The 19,212-nt window shown below is 33.3% G+C and overlaps 1 protein-coding gene across 1 annotated transcript in view; it reads right to left on the bottom strand.

Moving 5' to 3' along the window:
* The window catches only part of LOC134749909 (GAS2-like protein pickled eggs), a 141,057-nt gene extending 122,620 nt beyond the window's left edge, over positions 1-18,437 (bottom strand). Inside the window, exon 1 of the mRNA XM_063684918.1 lies at positions 18,299-18,437. The gene's annotated coding sequence lies outside the window, so the exon portion shown is untranslated. The remainder of the gene's footprint in view (positions 1-18,298) is intronic.
* Between the last annotated feature and the right edge of the window lie 775 nt (positions 18,438-19,212).

Below are 19,212 nucleotides of genomic sequence, written 5' to 3'. Positions count from 1 at the left end.
GAATTTACTGGGGTTACAAAATTTACTATGACAGTACCGCTCTAGTATAAGTTACTCTATGCGAATACTAAAGTCTAAATATATGCATATAAGTATATAAACCCAAATAAGAAGCCATTTATAAGATTGTCCAAAATAAAAAATAAATATTTGGTGAAAACAAAAGAACAATCATTTTTATTTCACATCAAATAATTTCAAAGAATTGCCATGCGTATTCCAAGTAGGTATGTATTGTTAAATATCTAAATTTTTTTATTTATTTATTATTATTTTTTATTATGTACAACTAAACCTAGGCTTTGATCAAGGTAAGAAATATAAATGCATATTATTTTGGTGTGTCAAGCAAAATTCCATGTCATATTTTATGGCACATAATTTCCCGCTAAGTTGACGCAACGCTAAAGGGGCCCACTGACTATCAGTTCGCCGGACGATATCGGCCTGTCAGTTAGAAAAAAAATTTGACAGTTCCGAACAACTGACAGGCCGATATCGTCCGGCGGACTGATAGTCTGTGGGCCCCTTTAGCTATGCACGGACTCATGGCGCTGACACCGCATGCAAACATTATTTCAGCATTACTCGTACTGAAAATATTTCAGACGTTCGTTACTACATGTAGGTTATTTTTTTGCTACTTAATAAGTTGGTGATGCTAAGATAACAGTTTTCTATCAGTAGGTATAACCAGCGGCAAATCTCTTAGCTTTAGCATACAAATATTATGTGATTATAATTGTAAAATAATTAATTTAACTCAGATTGTCTGTATTTGCAAAAGTATAATCTCATTTCATTTTATTTTCACCGAGTTTGTTGCCGGTCCCATATTGGGATACCTTCCTACAACTTAGGTGGCAATTAAATCTACTCGGGTCAGAGGTGTAGGGTTAGAGCCGGTGTAGCTTTATCGTGTATATCTTTACTCGAAAAATTGTTGTAATGTATAACCAGCCTTATGAACCGATTTGCATGTGGAACCAGCCTTAAAGTTTATAGTTTATTATGGTTCATTATTTTTGTATGTGGGTACTTTTGCACATTGTAGTTTTTCCTTAGTCACCCGTTGACCTCGAACGCTGTAAAGGGTTCGAAACGTCGGGATGTATGATAAATTCAATATATACTCGACATAATATCGATAGATTAGAACGCATCCAAAAGAAATTTATCAAGTTCCTTTGCTTTAAAATTAAATATTCTTATACATCCTCCAACTATATCAATATCTGTAGGAAGCATCATTTTATTCCGTTGCAAACACGCCGTGAAATCTCAGACATAATTTACATTCTCAATATCTTAAACAGAAATGTCAATTGCCCTGAATTGCTGGCTAAACTCTCTTTCAGTATTCCATCCAAATCCACAAGAAATTTTCGACCCCTTGCTGTTCCTAATGCTTCGCGTAACTACAGACAGAACAGTTTTTTGATACGTGCTAGTAAATGCGTAAATAAACTTACGAGGGAGCAGGACATTGATATTTTCAACAGCAACATCCAAACTGCGGCGTATCCTGACGGATGAGTTCTTTAGGTGAGCATGCCTTATTGAAATTTCATTGTGCTGTATTTTTTCTTTTTCTTTGTGTATCTTCTTTAGTTAATTTCGAATTATGAGTTTACTATAGCTTTGGCGTGTAAATGTAGGAATCGTGCAATATTTAGTGCTAACCACCAATTGTTTTTGTTATGTAGCTACTGGTGAGAACCTGTAATTGGCTTTTTGTATCATATTTACCTATATAAAACCTATAGACATGTTAACAGCTGTTGGATCTCCGAATAATAATAAATAAATAATTAAATAAATAATCCGATTTCATAGTGTTATTTTATAATCTCATTTGTCAAACTTCGCTCTAATAACCTAGTGTCAAATTTAGCATCACAAAGTGACATTACGTTCAGTGAGGAGCATTACGCGCGTGTTGACAGACGGTAGGGTCAGCAAGACAATGGCCGGTTGCGCAACTCGCACGGTTGGGTGACTTCCGTTGTCGCCTTAAGGAGCGATAGCAGAAAAATTGGTTAGTTTACGTTTGCAAAAATTAAAATATTACTATTGCTGCACATCTTATTGTAGATCAAATAAATAACTAGGTATTTATTTAATTAGGTATCCGGTATATTTAAGTAACGTCCGGTATATTTAAGTAACATCCGGTATATTTAAGTAACATACGGTATATTTAAGTAAAAGGTTCATCATCAATCGTAAATAAATTGAAACAGATTTTTATATTCAATTTTTTTATTCCGTAGACTAAAATGACATTTCATGTGGTACTAATACTAAGTAATGTCATGTCTTACACATGAAACGTCATTTTAGTCTACGGAATAAAAAACAGACCTTAGATCGATGCAATAGCTGGTACTCGTAATTGTTAAGTTCCTTTTAAACTTATAGTATGTAATATATAGTTTATATTGAAATCATATAAGCTTAATAAACGTAGGTAGATTATCTCATAGTTTATAGAGGTATGCTCCAATGCGCAGACATTGTTATAGAATTCCAGATAATTCATGTTTATAGGCTAAGATTATTTTGTGTTTATCACATAGTAACAAAATCAACGACACATACCAACATAATGACAACGACATACGGTCATTGATCGTACATGTCCAGCGTAGATGATACTTATTGACATAACATTGAATTATGAATTATGACACTCATCTGACCCGATATAGATAAGGCATTGCCTCAAAGGTCACCCACATATCATACATATATGTGATGAGACATTAACTACACATGGCGATTATATTTACCTATCTATATAAAACTGTTTAATGATGATGATGATGATGTCCTCCCAGACGTATCCGTCGACAGCGACATCCCGACAAACGTTTTATTATTTCTAAAAGGGATTTTATTAACTATTACGCGCATGGGCGCGAGCGTGACTAGCAAATCCAAATTCGTTTTTGAAAGTCATACAGCACGAAGCACAGTAGAGCTGCCCAGTACCTCTACCATCAGTTGCCAGAGTAAATTTCACTTACGTTAAGTGAATAAACGCGCCGTACGTCACATATTTACGTCGGTTTACGTATTATGTGCCCAACTTCACTCCACTGCAAACGATGCTGTCCCTTTCTAAGTATACTAAAAAACAGAGCAAGAATTATATCGGAGTATTGTACAGCGCCTCTAGGTGTCACCTAAAGAACTAAATATCAAACGTATGAGTAAACGGTAAATTACCTATCGAAATCCTTAGCAAACTACCAGTTTTGACATTGACATATTTTCTCACGTCTACGCAGTCAACGTAATTTACTTTATTGTATATATGTATGTGTTTTTTGTTAATTTAATATTAATAATATTATTTAAGCTATCATATAATGTTTATAATTCTCTGAATTCAAAATTCTGGGCTAAATCATCAGTGGCGTGCCTAGAGTTTTGGAGTAAGGCAAGCCGAAAGATTATGTTTTCGTAATTACTGTCCAATCTTCACTCTTTGTACTCAAATGAATTTCCTAGCGTATCGAGGCGAGCTAATCATAGCGCACAGGGCATACTCATACTACTACTAGATAGAATTTTACAAACATATCAGGGCCTACCGCGAACACCGAAGTTTGCAAGTTGCAGGCATTTTTCTCTGTCAGATTAATTATTTACGCCTTAATTGAAGTAAAACAACAATCCCTTGTGTTTTGTAAACGGCCGTACAGAATTTTCTCTTATGCGACTGACTTATCTGAGAATACAAAAGTCGTGTGTAGATTTTGGCGCGGAAATGATATCCCGTTTTTCTACAAAGTTTAACGATTTTACCTTGCCTTCGTTGAGTAATACGTGGACACATCCCTTCCCTTCACAAGAAACGACTTCATCCATAGTTAATGTAGCCACTTTCATAAGTTTTACAAACAAATTAGAGGACAAATTGTAAGTACAAACGCGTAACTGAACAAGGCCACATCGACTAAAGCTAGCTTCATACCAAATAAAATTGCTATAGTTTGTCAAACATGAATCTAGTTCATGCTCATTTCAAACACACAGAGAATCATACTATCTTTGTCTTTCACTGGTACTAGCACCCAAAAGAAAAGGATGAGTATAGTTTTTTTGTTCTTATTTACTGCCAATTTGGTTTAACCAACTATAGTCGGTAAATAAGGCCCCATACGCACGAGAGTTTTTTCAACGCGCGTTAAAAAAGCGTTTAAATGACAATTGGATAACCATGTATGTATTCACACGAAGGCGGTTTTTAAGCGCGGCGCTTTTTAGGGTTCCGTAGCCAAATGGCAAAAAACGGAAACGTCTGTCTGTCTGTCTGTCCGTCCGTATGTCACAGCCACTTTTTTCCGAAACTATAAAAACTATAATGTTAAAACTTGGTAAGTAGATGTATATTGTGAACTGCATTAGATTTTAGAGGTTACTTAGAACTGAAACTCAATTTTTTTTTTCATCAAACCCATACGTGTGGGGTATCTATGGATAGGTCTTTAAAAAATAATATTGAGGTTTCTAATATCATATCTTTCTAAACTGAATAGTTTGCGCGAGAGACACTTCCAAAGTGGTAAAATGTGTCCCCCCCGTAACTTCTAAAATAAGAGAATGATAAAACTAGAAAAAATATATGATGTACATTATCATGCAAACTTCGACCAAAAATTGGTTTGAACGAGATCTAGTAAGTAGTTTTTTTTTAATACGTCACAAATCGTAAACCGCAATTTACCTTTCACTCACGTTTCACATAAAAAATACATCGTTTAAATTGTGTAATGCAGGGCTCGGAACCGGTATTTTTAAAAAAACCCGAAATAGTCCAATATTTTGGATTTTATTTATGCTCATTACGTAGGACTGAATCATATATTTAGGAAACAATTTTGCATTATTAAAACGTCCCATTAAAAATGAAATTATAAACAAAAGAACGAAAAAGAACGTAATAATACCGGTATTTCTGTATGGAGCAAATACCGGTTTCCGACCCCTGGTGTAATGTAAGGAACCCTCGGTGCGCGAGTCCGACTCACACTTGGCCGGTTTTTATCGAGCACTGTTCGATTTTCGGCGTTGAGCGTTGGCCGTAAATTGAATTGAGCATACGGAACTCCGTGTATCTGTTCTCACAAGCGTTATAAAAGCGCCGGCGCTGCTGTCAGATGGCTTTCGGTGTCAATCTTTGGTGTCAATCGTCATGGCTCTGCCGAGACGCGTTTGAATACATAACGCATATCGTACCATTCGTAACAAATAACTATGTGGGAGCTCGATCCCGAATTATTAATTCAAGAAGTCGAGTCCCGACCATTTTTACCGGAATACGCAAATAAACTACTTAAAAAATGAAGCGTGTTTTTATTACTACACTTCCACAAGGCAGGGACTGCAGGGAGTACGACTGTGATTGTGATTTTTAAGCGTTCATATGAACACAAATATCAGAAACGGTAAAAAAGCTCCAACGTCGGGTTTTAACGCGACGCTTTTTAAGCTCTCGTGCGAATGGGGCCTAATCTAATATGTGATCAAAACGCGAGTTTTAAATGCTATACATATACATATATATATATATGCATATGCACCTCTTGCTAAACCATAGTGTTGTTTTGATTACACATGATTTTCTGTATCAGAAACTGTATGTGTGAACTGGGTCTAATGACAAGCAGATTAGATCCACGCAAAAGCAAACAAAAATGGTATTACTATGGTAATCTAAATTATCAAATCTCATATAGTCTTATTTATATACTTATATATGAAGTTAGTATGAGATGTAGTTATTACTGTTAGTTGTACATACTTACCAAATATGCTACAAACCTATTAAACAAAAAATACCACTTATTTTATTATTATTTATTACAACCTTGGAAATATTGTTGCGTTCCAGAAGGTACATCATTTTTCTAGCGTGTTCACAAAGTTAAATATCTAGCATAATCTACCTCTAAGACTATATAACATTTTTAGAATTTCCAGAGTTGCCTGTGGCCTATTTTATTTACAAATTGCATTGATATGTAGTTCGAAGCAGTTAAAGTACCTAAAGATTACTCAGGTTTAGGTGATTTATCAACTATACATCTAACTTTCACTACCAACATAGTTTTAGTTCTTATTTAGTTTTTAAAAAGCACTGTATAACACTATATTCTTCAGATATCTTCCTGTTTTTATAATTTCTGAATGTGTAATGATGTTTACTGGCCAAGTCACATCGGTAAAAGAGAATACTGCACATTCGGCCACATCGGATGATGTGGCTGTGATCATACAGTTCCATAGCTGTTAATTAAGTTACCAAGTTTCATCAGCTACTATCATTGTTTTTATACTCCTGAAAAAGAATAAGTTTATAGGTTATTTAGTAAGTTTACTGCTACCTACGTTAAGCATTATAGGTACACATTCATACTTTATACATTAGTCACTAATCATATGGTATATTTACCTTGCATTTTGAAAAGGTATCGAGACATCATAAAGACATCGATGGACAGACATGGCAGGTTGTCTGATAGGATTAGGCCTTACACTCCATCATTATATTTGTGGGGTTGTTTTCTTGGAGGAACAAAAGTTTTACTATAAGGCGTTTAATTCGACCGAACTTTACACAGTGTAGTTATTTATTTTAATATTATTTTTTAAACGGGCACTTGCCTCTTGTTTGACTGTTTGACACTCTTAGCGTACGTTCAAATATTTCTGTTTTTTCGTGTGTTTTAGGTAATTCGTGATAAAACTACAATGATTAACTAAGCATTTAAATGATAATTTAAAAACGGAAATGCATTTGTAACATGATAAAACGGTAATAAACATCCGAATAAAAATATTTCGTTCAAATATTGTTGTTTCCAAGTTGACGGAAAATGTCACATCGAAAACGCACGTATTTTTCGATGACATCTGTCACGTTTATTCGCGTAAACGGCGTAAAGTATTTACCTAGAATAATTCTGGCTCAGTTTTCATTATATAGTTAGAAAGAGAACGTTTTAGGTGTGAAGTTAGGCATATATCGAAAACTCACGTTAAAACGTTTGTGACTCATGGTGCCAGTTGATTTTTTTAGTTTTTTACGTGACCGGTAGAGGCACTGTACAATTACTCCATACATTTTCCTTAACTTTCTCACTTTCGACTGTCATTTACGGAACTCATGGTAGCCGTACAGATGAGTTGTAGGTGTAGTTGTAGGAGGGCTTGGGCCGAGTTTTTCGGGACAGTTTCATACACAGATACTGACAAAACCACGACAAAACGCATAGCTTAAACCATTGAAAATACGTCCTTGAAAATGCGTTTCGTGTTTCAAATATTATACCTATATTATAGAGCTCTACTACGAAAATATTGTTAAAATTTAACCCCCAAAGGGGTGAAAATGGGGTTGAACTAGCAAGTTGCGTGTGGAAGTTAGTACTTACACAATAAATACGTGAAAAATCGAATTTAAACTATCGTGAGACATATTTCAACATATTTAGATCAATACGGTTTTTACTCACTACGGCTTGCGGGGTTTTTAGCGACGAGGCGGGCGGCGCGGGCAGTGCACGACGTACAACCGCCGCGGACACTCGTGCCTGAGGAAGGATCCCCAAAGAATCCGAAACATGTCGCCAAAAGCGACTAAAAATAATAGTGAGTAAAAACCGTACTGATCTAAATATTTTGAATAAATACGTGGTTTATCGTAAACTAAAAAACCTGTAACAGAAAGTAAATAAAAATGTATAACCAATCAATTATTATATAATTGTCAACAGTAAATGTTTTCTATGAAATATTACACATTATACTAGAGTTACTAATGTCATTGATAATGGTGTGATTTAAGGTTACATCCTAATTGCGACTGTACCAGAACCAAGAACGATCCGACGCAAGAATTAGAATGTAACTTTTACTTGTTATCTGTAGTTCTATTTTACGATTTTATTGTTTAATTGTATATACTTACTTACTGCACTGCTATCGCTATTGATATGAGAATATAGGTAGAGTGTTTTTTTATCAATACAATAAATTATTAATTATCATTTGTTATTAAAACATATGATATTGTAAAATAAGTCATCTTAGGGCAATTCATTGCGTTTCCAGATAGAACTAGAACGGTTGGTCGTTCTTTAATTCAGGATCACAGCATCAATAGTAGATTGTTAATCAAGGGATGAAAGGCACTCATTTCTGCCGAGGTATTTACAAATAGTCCGAGGCAGAAATGATGCCTTTCACCCGAGTTAAACACTCTACTTTTCATTTCGAATACGAAAAAAGTAAAATTCATATGTTTTTTATATACATTTTTATAGTATTTCTTGAGAGTACTTTCAATTAACAATTCAGGCAAAAGTATCGTTATTTATGGAACGGAGAGTCAAATATTAGAATGGAAATTGTATAACAAATCCATTTAAACTCAAATTTCAATTGCTTGATCATTGTAAATAAATTAAAAAAATCGTACTTCGAACGTAAAATGCTCTAGTGCAGACACGTATCATTTTCTGCACACCTTTTAGAACAACAATGACCCTCTTTCAGAGCATGATAAATGAAAAATAAAATACAATCTACATATTTTTTTAACAATAGTGCTGCTGACATCTGGCAAGCGTGCAAAATGGCAACACTTTAGGGTAAACAGTATCATAAAAACCACTCGTCTGATAAAAGCCAAAAACAACCCTCCACTCTAGCCCCTTAAACATCATAACAAAATATTCATCTAATACACTTACTAGAGAATTCTACTTTTATCACCTTATTTGTAATGACTGATGACTCAATATCCACTGGAGGTTTTAGTAATGATACGGCCTTTTAGAATAATCATAGATTATTTATATATTTATATTTATTCAACATTACATGTCATGTGCATGCGTGAATACATAGAGTAACTTATACTAGAGCGGTACTGTCATAGTAAATTTTGTAACCCCAGTAAATTCACTGCCATCTGTCGACACACTTTAAAACTAAAAATGAAGATTTATAAAAATACGATAGAATGTATTTAAATATAGATAAATGATTTTTTTAGTTGCATTAATTATTTTTATGTTTTTGACCCATGTTCTTTCACTGATATGCGTTAAAATTGTTAAATAACAAACGAAACCGTCAACGCCATCTATACGACTGTAGGCCAAAACTAGTAGCGCCCTCTGAACGAGAATCAAATTTTCTTGATTTTTGAGGCACGTTTTTTCCTAAGACTGTATCCATCTATTACAGTTATATCTATCTTTGGTGAATATTACTACTATTTCTACACCAAAAGACATCTTGTGTTATTTTCATAATATCATTTACATTTTATTCATATTGATACTAAAATTATTCTTTAAACTCCTCAACATTCCCCTCAGTCTCGGCGATTTTACTCAACCTCTTAGCCGACATTCGTATATACTACCCATCATCATTGACGTAATGTCGGTAATGTTGGTGTAATGTAATGTGTGTGATTTTCATAATGAAAATGTCCTTAAAAACAGGCTATTTAAGGAATAAGTAAGGGGACTAAAATTTGTGTGAAATGTCAATCTATTCTTGTTTAATTTAATTGAAATAAGAATGTTTGATTTTTCTGTGCTGTAATTACCCTATTTATCCCGAGTTATTTCATTACGATTATTAACATTTTAAAGATACATTTTAATAAACAAATGTTGAAATTTGGGTTCATCCATTAATTACGTCACACGAATTTCGGGGTTAATTGACCCCTCCCCCCCCTCCTTGTCGCACTTGGTCACATTTGGCAAACCCCATCCCCCCTGGTGTGACGTCTCATTTTTTCAATGAAATCGGCAAATTATTAATGTTAAGTATTATTAATATTTTATCAAAATAATTTTGACAAAAGAAATATTAGTAATTTTATAACCCAAAACAGATTAGGAAAGAAAATTAAACTTTCAATAACTTGTTATTTAACTGTACAGCGAATAAAATAATGGATTCAAGCATAATTACCTATAATAAAATTATCTTACATAAAAGAACTATCTTCGAACTATTTCCTTAATGTAATAAACATTTAGTACCTAACACACTTTTCTGCTAACACTACTCCTTTACTAGGCTAATCTGTTTACAGCGCATCACCCGCACAGTCTATTTAAATATACACCCCATAAATCATAAATTCATCCTTAAACCCCACTAATAAGGTCTAAAATCAATTGGTAAAATAATCTTCAAGTTAAAAAATTATACGCCATATGTTAAACAGACCAACACCGATGTCCTGTCAAACTAAAATAGGTTTTTTTTGCTTTGAAATTAGGTTCTTATGTTATTGTGTCATATTAAATATAAGGCCAATATAGTAAATACAAGAAATCTAAGGCCAATTCAAATATTACACAGTGGCTCCACAAGCCTACCCCAATTGGACAAAATGGGCTACTTAAATAAGTCAAAATCACATTTATAAATAAATAAAATAAATAAATATTATAGGACATTTTTGTGTGGGTACTCAGATAACGATATATGTATATAATATATAAATACTTAAATACATAGAAAACACCCATGACTCAGAAACAAATATCTGTGTTCATCACACAAACAAATGCCCTTACCGGGATTCAAACCCAGGACCATCGGCTTCACAGGCAGGGTCACTACCCACTAGGCCAGACCGGATTTATCTTAGAAGCTTTAAGAAAACTCACAGAAAATAAATACAAAAGTCTAAGGCAAATGTAAATATTGTACACAGTGGTTCAAGTCTACCGCAATTGGACAAAATGGGCGTAAACAAATTAAAATCACATTTATATGCTAAATCATAATTTAGAGGACTTAAAGATCCGTAATGTTAAACATCGCGACCCTTGATGGCGCATTAAAGATTTATGAGAAATTTATTTAAATTTAACTAAAGGGTGGTCCCATTTTCTGGACTCGGTATGGAGTGAATTGTTATTTTTATTCGAACCAATATCGTTAGCTACGGGAGTAATGGCAGATGGGAAAATGCAGTATGTTAGTGGTGAATGACACTTCATTGTTAGAAATAAATGATGCATGAAGATTGAAGAAGGGTTCTTAGTAGGGTTTTTTGTAGTGCCGAAGTTTCGGTTTCGGTTTTGGCATAAAAATCATATTTCGGGTTAGTCTCAGCCGAAACTTGAGCAAAACCGAACATTCGATTTCCGTTTCGGGAAAAAATCCGGTTTAGGTAGGACAATTTGGATTTTTTAATAAAAAAACCTAGTTTAATCAAATACCAAATTATGTAGTAATTCATCTGGCAATTCTGGCATAAATCTAGAGCATGTTCTGCACGGATATGATGGTCGTTCTTGTCAACGTGACAACGTGATATAACGGTATCCGTCACTTTCTACAGTTATTTTATCACGTGGATAAAGCCATCCATAATACGCCTGCTGGACTGCTGGTACCAAGTTCTTCTAAAGGCTTCTACATACGTTGCAATATATAACATGCGATTTTAGATAATTGTTGGCTAAGTAAATAGGAGCAAGAATTCAATCTATCGATCAAATGCCGCAATGTGTAAATGTCGCATGCGATTATCGGTGACGTACGAGTATAAAGAGGCCATAACTGGCCATAAAGCTAATCCTGTACCGACTTGCCCGCCATAAAGTGTAGAAGCGACACAAACGTCATATTTTTATAGAAATTTCACTTATATCGCGAGGTTTTTTGTCGTTTGCTTAGTTTGTGATGTTACATTAATCTTCATATCCATTTAAAGCTGTCTCGATAGTCAAGGTAGCGGCATTTTTTCCAGTCGTCATAACCAAATCAGTTTGACACCTCAATGCGATAAGGCACCAAAACGGTCAAGTTATGACGTTCTATCGATCACTCAACATCTAAAAATAATTTCCGAACGAGCACAAAACCTAACATACATCCGACAACTGACTGTCAAATTAAATTAGCAGTTTATCCTTCCGCATACTGACAACACTGACCATAAATTGACCGTATTCATTCGAAATAAGGTTCACATATTGTGGATATTGTTGTGTTGGAAGAAACTTGATAGTCTAAATATTATGAAGAACGCGACTCGTTTTTACGAAACTGAGCTTAAAAAGCTCGATTGTAAAGATAGCAATCCTCCGAAATTAACTTTTGTGAGATGTTTACGCAGGATTTTTCTCCTAACCTGGCGTTGTCCATATTGCACTAGTTTCAGGAGCCGCTTCCGTTAGCGAGACGGATATTTACCTAAAATATTTAAATCTCAGCTCCTCTATCCTCTTAACTGATCATGGAGAGACTTACATCTTGTATATTTAAGTTATACAAGTTGAGACACTTGAGACTTAACAGCGTGGACGGTATTATGCAAAAAGTTATTCGCCTACAGGTAAGTAAAGTTAGAACCTTTTAGTATTGTCGTGTATATATTTACATAAGCAGAGAGCATGTAATGTGCGTGAAGTAAGCGTTATCGAGCGATGCGCGCGAGTGGTTCTCGGGTTCTTAACAAGATTATTAGGTAAACAGTATAATAATAGAGTACAAGTGGATTTACAATGTCGTTTTTATGTCTGAGATGTCCGTGGAAAATACTGTCGATGGTCACATTTGTTTGTGCCATTTATTTTCTTTATGTAACCACGGAAAAAAAATATAAATCATTGAAGTTACAGGTAAGTGGGTCGATAACGCCCTATGGGCAAAAATGGGTTAAATAGTGTAAGTGATAACTGAATTATTCTTTGAAATAATTTGTATTTATCTCTTTCAGAATGCTGTCATGAAAAGAAAACTAGTAAAACAAAAAATCTAAAAACGAAACAAAGCTAAAACAAATAGAAACACGGTATTTCACAATTTTTTTATTAATGGTATTAGTCGATCAGGTTTGTTTTGAGTATCAAACGTCTGTATGGGACCCATTGTCTTAAAGCAATACAAAAGTCACAAAGTCCTCGCACTTCACTGACGAAACTTTGACTTTGAATTTTACTCTGAACTTTGAACTTTGAAACGCTTCTAACAAATTGGCATTACATCGTGACATCAGCATGTAACGTCGCTATTGCTTAGAAGCCGTGGAAAACAAGGAAATTGCGATTTTGTACGTGAAATATTGCGTTTATGTATATTGTTGCCGTACAATATATTTTTTAATAAAATGTAAGGAATCGAATGGTAGCATTATTTTTTCCTATTTGAAAGTTTTTTTTTTAACTGAAGTCTTGTATTTATTTATTATTCCCATATATTTTTTTAACTTTCAATTTATTGTGATAAATTGCTCATTTTCTATCTATTCAACTAGATTTAGATAAAATTCAACATGTGGAAACAACCCTATTGTCTTTATCTTTCATTTACGCCGGTGCCTTAAAAAGGAAATAAAACTAGTATATGCAGTCGTAAATGCTAAAGATTCGAAGCCATTTACCTTGTTCCATATTATGGAATTTGCTTATCGTCTGGATTATTTATAGCTTCTGATACCGACACAGCAACCTATTGTTGTGATAAGATGATAAGAAAGAAATTCTTGTTGGTTTGTGAGGTATGCTTTAGCTTCCGATTGATATTGGAGTATAAGCTTAGAATAAACTATTTATTAGAAATCCTTGATAAGCTTAGACAGTTTGTATTTGATTAAACAACGTTTTATTAGTGAGACTTTCATTCAATATTGATATCTCTAGTTCGTTAGAAAGAGTTTCTTAAAGGTGTGTCTTAAGATTCGTTACAAGCAAACCAATCATTATGTTGATGTATTTTTATACATATGTCTATTTTTTGTTGATATTGTAGTTTTTATTTTCCATATTTGAATTTAAAAAACAAGGGTATAGAAGGCAAATATTTGTTTATAGATAAGTATATTTTGATTGACCTAATAATATTTTTTTACAAAAATATATAATGCAATAAGTAGGTTAGTAAAAACAAATTCAATTTAGAGTAAAGTCAAAAACTCTCTAACAAAAATATTGAAGTCACAGTTTCATTTCAAGTTGAAGTTTCAATTGATAAAACAATAACCTTGGTAATTAGTAAACAACATTAAATAGAGAAAGAGTTTATCCGCAATAAATATTTATATAAATAATAAGAAACCTACAATCAATATTAAGAGAAAATTTAAAAACTCTTAAACACAAATAATTTAAGTCATAGAACGAGTTGAGGTTGGAATTGATTGTAAAGCCTCACCAGCGGTGTCAGCATGGTTGCAGTTTTATCACCTGTCACTATGCCTGTCACTTTCGCACTTACATACTAGTTAGAACGTGACAGGCATGGTGACAGGCGATAAAAATGATACCGTGCTAAGCCCGCAGTAATATATGATCATTGTCGAGAGGGCGCTGTTGTTCTCATGTATGGAGTGACAGTTCAATATAGTATGAAAAAAGTGATCATATATTCCTGGTCAGGCTTTAAAAAGTAATTGGTTAATGAGTTAAATAGAGAAACAGTTTGTCCGATCCAGCTAGCCATATCTCAAATGTCACCGCGAGGCTGCCGTGCTTCCGGGCCGCGAGGTCACTCGGCAATTTAAGTACGGCTATGGGTTTCAATGTACGCGTCAGAACGATTTGTCGAGAAGAAAAGTGGTAAAACGGTGAAATGCATGTGATAAAACCAAAAAAAAGGTAAAGTTTACAAATAAAATAATAATTGAGGCAGAGTTAGACCAAGATAAGTCTGCAACTATTTTGATTGCACATGCAGTACAAGTGCTATTTTAAACGTATGCTATCAAAATCGTTGCAGACTTATCTTGGTCTAACTCTTATCTATTACAAAAATTATAGAAAAATCTATTATCAAGGCCTATTAAAATTTTGAATTTAAATTGAACTCTAAATAGGTAGGTTTCATTCAATGTACGCATAAGAACGATTTGTCTTCAAGAAAGGGGTAAGGCGTAATTGTGTTCAAACTTTTTTTAGCATTTTTTTGGGGTGACATATCATACATCACTGTGTGATAATGATAAAACCGAAAAAAGGTTAAGTATGAAAACAAAACATTAGTTGAGGTATGCATTGAAAAAATTATGCAAAATGCATTTTCATATTTATAATAAGTCGCCAATAAGTAGTTTTAAAAACGTGTTTGTTTCTGCACATAAGGAACAATGAATAGAATAATAATATTATGAGAAATATGTGGTTTTAATTAAATTTTAACGGAAACCAAATAAATTAATGCTATTTTTATGAAGACGAATATGCTATCATTATACTTTATGTTCATTTATTTATAAACTATGTAATATTATATGGAAGTGAAAAACTTGGCATTCAATTTGAAAATATCTAAATTATGTATAACATGCCAGTGAATGCTCAAGACTTGCAGCTAAACCCGAGGACATTAGTAGATTATAATTAAACTCGGAATCCCACGGGAAGTGTCGTTATTGCTATTCCGGGACATAGCTGAGGTTTAGCGCTGGAATATATCAATTCGAGACGTTGAGACATCGACCAGTAAAAATACTTTGGGAAGACGTTCGGTGTTTAGGAGTTTGGCTATGACTAAAGTTGAAGCAGATGATGCATTGCATTTCCATCTGAATAAACGGGATTACTTAAAGATTTAAAATAATATTATTTGGCGTTAGCATCCGTTTCAGCATCTGCGAAAATGTTTTCGTATGTTCGGATGTTCTCCTCTACAGGTCGCAATTCTCAACCGATTTTTCGAATTAAATCAAAGTTTTGTCTATTCAGCCGGCCTAGCTAAGGTGACAATCGCTATCGCTTCGCCATCGAATCCCTTTGTGTCTCTCTATCACTCTTCCATATTAGTGTTACAGTGACAGTTGCATTTCGTTCGCTACGGAGCGTTAGCGATTGGCATGTTGTCTACGGGGCCATTTCTTGAAAACTTCAAAATGGTGGAGCTACATAATTAGTATCAGTTTTAAGCAATGGTCGCGAGGTCTACAGCTCACAGAACCACTAGTCATATATATTATATTAAAATACGAGTAGGTACCTAATATTCAAATACAGACATGACATATATTGTCTTGACCTAACACAATTTTTTCACCATAAATTATTATGTTCAGGTTGGTTCCTTAGCTCCACTAAACAAATATTCAAACACATTTTTTATTAAGTAACCACATATATACTAAAATAGACGTCATGTATTAAAGAAAAAGTGACGAAGCCCTCCAGTGGTGAAGGCCGGATTCGAAACGGCGTCTTTAGCAATCCGGGCAAACGCCTTGAACCCCTTGGCCACCCCGTCAAGTAGTGTGACTACTTAAAAAAAAACCTTAAATAAATAAATAAATATTAATAATAATTGTTCGCAAAGTTGTGTAACAACATATAGGTACATTCGTAAATAAGTACACAAGTACACTTCTGTTTACATTGACCTTCTAATCTTGTGACCCAGAACTTAATATTGATCTCAGTACATTAATTTAATAAAAAGTAGTTTTACCATTAATTTACATAATCCAATAAGCAATAAAAAAGGGTCACGAACTCTAATTTGATTTAGAGGTTATTTTATAAAGTAAGGGTCATCAAACATGGTATTATGGCATTGAATGGACAGAAATGATACCATAAATAAAATTATGGTAATGTTCGTTTGTGAGTCACTGTGGCGTATGATTACTTATTATTCTGCGCAAATTATAGGAAACTTGAAATTCAATTTGTGTAATTGTTTATTTTAGTAATGGCAAAATGATTGAAAATAATAATTAATGGAATATTACTAAGGTAATTCATTACACGGAAAATATAGGCAGGAAACTTATAATTTTAAGTATAATTAAATTTAAAATTGTACTATTTTTAGTTATGACAAAACATTTGAAAATGTTAAATGCCAAGCTTTGAAGCCATTTTCTTTGACATACAAGATAAAGATCAACATTATGTTTTATAATATGTAATTTGCCTGTTAATTAAAACTATAACTATATTAAACCTTACATTAATTTGCCATCAGCTTGTTTAAAATCTTCAATTCTTATTCCGAATTTATAGTGACATATGTGTGTTAGAAATAAAAATAAATTCAACAGTCAACTGATAAGAATTAGTCACGATTGTCTAGGAATCACATCAGTCTGTTTAGTGATTCTTGTGATAAATATCGTTATTATAAGTTATAACACTCGTAAATGTGGTGTAGTAACGAACAATTGCTTTGGTTGACCTTCAAAAATAATTGTTGAAGACACTGAAAGGAAATTGAACCTTGAATTTGTAATTTGCGCGCATTTCGGTTTAATTCCAAAATTATTATTCTCACATTTTTCATAGAGCTCGATGATGATGATATAACAAACTCGATGTTTATAGTTAAACTCTACCTATCGGTGGATAATAAATATAAATATGGAATTGCATTTTATTAAATAATTATTAGGAGTCATTACACACACGCAAGTAATGGTTTGTGACAATTTATTAAGTTAGATTAGTATTGAGTAATAACTATGGTATTTTCCTGGTATACACTATGGTATTTTTTCCTACACTCAGTAAATTAATGAACCTAAGTGATATTTCTTGAATAATGATAAAAAAAGCTCTTACTGAGCAATTATATTTCGAACTAATTAAGATTAAACTGCTACCGCGAAAAGTTTTTTGCAATAAAGGAAATAATGGCTCAATAATTGATTTAATCTTAAGCCCTATCAATAAATGGTAAATACCATAAAATGTGAATGTCCGGTTACAAAGATTAGTTTTGTGACGTCAATAAATTCGATAAACTATCATTTATCACGAGATAAACAATTTTGTGTCGTTTAGAGGACTGTTTTGTCCTGAAAATCCTGCGACGCACCATTGGGCACAGATTTAATAGCTATTTAAATTTTTAATAAGAAAAAAACTTTATATTTCGTATTGGCTAATGATACAAAATAATATAATATTGTGAATATATTCAGTATAAAATTGAGTAAAACAATAGAGACTCGCTCTTATCGTTGAATCCCATGGTTGTTTTTTAACGTAAATTTGAATGTGAAATAGTGGATCGCATTGTGAGGGTGTAGTTTTTGTAGTTTAGTTTATATTATATAAAAAAACCAGTCTGTTAACTTATTTTTGTTAAGAATTGGTTTCGGAGAACTCTAATCTTTAGATCTTATTTTGCATTTTATGGTTTTACTTTAATAAGTCAGTGTGCTAAAAAATTTCTTACAGCTAAAATAGTAATTTAATATTACGCTATATAATTGACAAACTTAAATTTTAACAACAATATCCGCACTCTACTACAAAAATAAAATGAAAAATACCTTTAAAAACAAAAGAGTCCCACTGGTCCCAGTGTCAAAAAAAATCCGTCAAAAAGCACCACAGTTCACAACAATATTTAAATTTCGAAGTTTCGCGAGTCGATCGAACGTGCGTCTTGCGCGGGAGTCGCGGTTACACTGCCGGGTGGAGGCGCTGGCGCAGCGTGGATACTGGGTACCGCTAGGGCTGGCACTTGAGGGCTGCCAATAATATTTTTATTTTCTAAGTTTTCTAACCTCTTGAGACCATGCGTACAATTTTTTGTACATATGTATTCCACAATTTATTTAGTACTTTTACTGTGTAACTAAAGGTTCCAAAATTTAAAAACAATACATCTTCTTCTAGGTTTCAGGAGTAAAAAAAAGTATTTTTCACCACACCAGCTCGGAAAGGCTTACTTAGTAAGTACTTCAAAAACTGATAAGAAAGTTGCATTTTATCCACATGTGAGGCAAAGTAATCTTATGCAAATTTTGAGTTGTTTGCTCATGTTGGCTGATACAATTGACTTTTAAATGATGATTTTGGATGATAAATATTTATTCACATTAATTTTGAATTGATTTGGTTTCATTTTGTTTGATATTTTATAGTTAGTATTTTCCTTGCGTTGGTGTGGTGAAAATTTTTGTGTTTCACTCGGGGGCAAAATTCAATTTTGGAATCTTTCGCTTGCTCAGGTATTGATACCTTGAGCACAAGCGCTTAAACAACAACTTTGCCCTCTTATAAAACAAATAATTATTTTAATTATTTTAGTTTAATGATATTTTAATTATTTTTGATTTTAATTATTCGATCCATTATAAGTATATTTTAATTTTTCAGAGTCCTACGGGAGTTATAGGTCACACATTAATGGTATTTATTTATTTGAAGCAAAGGTTATATGAAATTAATCAGGCGGTTA

This window comes from Cydia strobilella, chromosome 19, assembly GCF_947568885.1.
Source record: "Cydia strobilella chromosome 19, ilCydStro3.1, whole genome shotgun sequence".
NCBI classification, from domain to species: Eukaryota; Metazoa; Arthropoda; class Insecta; order Lepidoptera; family Tortricidae; genus Cydia; species Cydia strobilella.
The sequence above is the reverse complement of the archived record's forward strand: the minus strand, read 5'-3'. Positions and strand labels throughout refer to the sequence as shown.